Genomic DNA, 3,871 nt, shown 5'->3' with positions numbered 1-3,871 from the left:
GAATGAGATGTGTTAATATATGATTAAATATGCATGATATTTGATGTGTATCCGGGTTAAATCCCGTAGGCTTCGTGCTGGTGTTATGTTCGAGTTTTATACCTCGCAGGCCAAGTGTTAGTGAATTTGATAAAGTATATGACTACGAGATCCTACGCTATGATGATAAATTGAACTCGTATTACACATTAAGTGATTCAGGTATGTGATATATATATATATTATATGTGAGATTGATCTGACGGGAATTAAGAATGTGTAATGAGTAACATATGAAAAGATGTTGTAAATTCATATGTATATTTGTATATGTGTGTATTCAGTTATTATGCAAAGTTACAAGATAGTTTTCGATATGTCATTTAACTATGAATTTTGAAAGTACGTGTGGGTAAGAAATGATACACTAGTGAAATTTGAAAGAATTAAAGTTAATCCGGAAGCTTGTAAATACTATGTTTGTATGAGTTTGAGTATAAACGGAGTAAAATGATATGTGTTTGTGCATAAGCAGCCAAATAGTATTGTACTCAGAAAGTGTTATGTGATTTCGAACATTTGGTTTGTTTTTAAGTTCAACTGTTTAAATTGCTTAAGACTTACTAAGCTTATGAAAGCTTACTTTGAATGTTATGTTTCTCTGTTTATTTTTGTAGATCGTTGACTCTTACTATTAGCTCGGGGATCGTCAAGATTGGTCACGCTATCTACTATTGTAGTAATCATGTGATTTGGACTTAGCTTATGGCATGTATAGGATAAAATATAAGTAGAATGATATTTTGACTATTGTATATAAGCCATGCGAATATGGCATCTTATGGAAGTTCACTTTTATAAGTTTTAAATTCGATCTTTGTTTGTGTCTATTAGTTATATAAATAAATGATCTTTTATTTAAGAAAAGGTTCAAAATTTTACTGTTCTGATCCGATTCCTAAATTCTGTTAACGACTCGTCCTATTCCGGCGACGGTTAGGGGATAGGGGTGTTACAAAATTTGTAGGAGGTTATATTTTGAAATAAAAAACTCATTTGGATAATGTACAAAAATAGACTCTAAACTATTGACTTCGTTTTATTTTGATCACTTAACTATTTTTTTACTCAATAAATTTTTCAAATCAAATATTTTATTTTTTAGTCTAATAACAATTTGAGTCCTTTAATATTTACATATTCTATCAATTTGATTTTAAATATAAAATAATTATCAAATTTAGTCCTCAATACTTATTAAATTTGTCGGTTTAATTAAAATTCTAAAAATACAATAAATTTAATATTAAAATATTTACAAAATGCCAAATTTTGATGTTTAAAATTTAATCCGGCTAAATTAAGAGTACTGTTTCAACATAATTTGCATTCTCTTTTATTCTTAAAATTCAAGCTACTCCTAAAATCATGAAGATTCCTTTGATTATTTGCAAAATTAACTTTAGAAGATAAAAGATGTTCAAACATCACTATTAAAGGAATATATAGAAGTACAGATAGATAGATTGATTAACAAGTAGTGACAAATATATCAGCAAGGACTTGAAAAGGGTCTATATGATTTGAGGTGATTTTGTCACTTTGTTTGCTGGCAGCTTTTATTTCAGTATGTTTGATTCGTTTGCAGTGTGACTTGAATCTTGATTTGCTCTCTTTTAAGCGGTGAAAGCTTGATACAAGTATTGTTTATTTTTATTTTGTATGACTTAATTTTACATAAAGCATACATATCGTGTCTTTTATTATAATTTCTACTGACCTTATTAATGTTTCGTTGAAAAAAAATAGTGACAAATGTGTTGTTGGTCGGGAATGAAATGTTAGCGCTTATATAACCATGGTTCCTAAAGCCATGGTTTATTGGCAAGTGAGAGAGGCCAAGAGGTCACTGTTGAGCCACTTTTACGCCCAAGTAGGGAGGAAAGAGGTAAATTAGATTGTCTATAGTATCACGTTTTACTGTTGCACATCCTTCTCTTACATTAATTAGATCCCTGAAGACTATTGAACAACAACAACAACAACAAAAATATCCCTAAGAACATTATGTAAAAACTAAAAGAGAAAACCACTTACAAGTTTCCAGAAATTTGATTGCAAGTTTAAAAGAAAATGATTATGAGAGCACTAATTCTAGAGGTTATCTATTCAATGTTCTTAATAGTCACTTCACTCACAATCCATGTGTTTATTATAATGTATCACAAAGGAAAGTAACGAACAATATATGGAATAAATTACTCTCAAAATGAATATGTTTATGTTCCATGTATATCCATAATGGAAAGACCAACTATTCACATCGTTTTATAAACATCAACTGTGAACATTTTGATCAATTTAGAATTTATTTGAAAATTTTAGAACGTAGTTTAGTCTAAATCAGGGTTAAATGTATTGAATTTTCTAGAATTTGAATTAAAATAACAAATTTTATAAATATTAGAGGCTAAATTTGTTATTAGACTAATAAAAAAAGGGCTCTGTTAGCTTCCAATCACTTATCTAATACAACTAATAGGAAGGTGACTAAAATATTTAATTTCAAAACTTTAATGACTAAATCAAAAAAATTTAATAGTTGACTGACCAAAATATAATGAAGTCAATAATTTAATGACTATTTTGTACTTTACCCATAGATATTATCCTAAAATTAAAAATACATTGTTCATGGGTCTAATCTACTTTAAACATGTTTCTTTTATATAAATATCTTAACCCTTTTCAATATATTTTGTTTCATTTACGAGTGCTTAAATATAAATATAAATTATTATCTTCATATTTTTGTGTTTATAGGGTTATTAATTAAATGAATCATTTGAAAAAAAAATCATGACTCACTATTAAAAATAAAAATTCTCACAATCAATTTATAAGTTCCATCTTATCTTAAATTTCATAATGGCTATGTTTATATTGTACTTTACAATGACTAGTTTTGCCTGTAGTGATTCAAATTATATAATTATAAGGTTCTAAATAAAAAAAAGTACGTTTACATTACAGTTAAGGTTCTTAATTTGAGTCTTTTTAAACGACAACGATTATAGCAGTAGTAAGGGTCGGCAACCTTAAAAATGCCATAGGTTTTGTTTGACAAATTTTATTTTTGATGGTTAGCTAAATAAGAAGAAGAGTCCAGTTAACTGATCACATCAGTTGTCTTGTTAAGCTTGTAATGGAAAATGTTTATGGGTGACTGATTTGTCATTTTTCAATAACGTTAATGACTGATTTGTTATTTTAAAAAAGTTGAGTGACTGAACTGAAAGTAAAGTGACCGTTTTGTCAGATACATCAAAGTTAAGTGACTGTTAGTGTAATTTATTCTTATTAAAAATACCTAATTTTTTTAAGAGTTAAAATTTACATTTTTCCCCACCAAATAAGACCAAATCAAGACCCCAAATCAAACAAATTGAATTTCCTATCATCGAATCACTCCCTTTATTTGGATTTCCTGCAAAATAAAAAAATCCAATAATAATATTTAAAAATAGAAAGAAAAAAAACACTTGTCCTTAAGAAATTAACAATGATATCAATACTACGGAGGAAAAGGAAATTCCAAAATCTCATTAAATAAATAATTTCATTAAAAAAATAAAAGAAATAAAATGGGAAAGGCATAAAATTACTTCAGAGCGACCATTAAAAAACCTTGGGCTGAATGACTTAGAGCCCAATAAGTAATTCTGTTCTTTTTTCTTTTTCTTTTTTGGTCAAATAATTAATGGGTTTAAAAAAAAATTGAGATTAAGGTGTTGGTTGAAGTGGGGCAATATAAGGTTTGGTCTTTCTCAATTGACAGTACTTTTTTTATCAATAATTTAATTTAAGCTTTTCTGAGAATAATTTTTAATTT

Source organism: Gossypium arboreum, chromosome 5, assembly GCF_025698485.1.
Source record: "Gossypium arboreum isolate Shixiya-1 chromosome 5, ASM2569848v2, whole genome shotgun sequence".
NCBI classification, from domain to species: Eukaryota; Viridiplantae; Streptophyta; class Magnoliopsida; order Malvales; family Malvaceae; genus Gossypium; species Gossypium arboreum.
The sequence above is the reverse complement of the archived record's forward strand: the minus strand, read 5'-3'. Positions refer to the sequence as shown.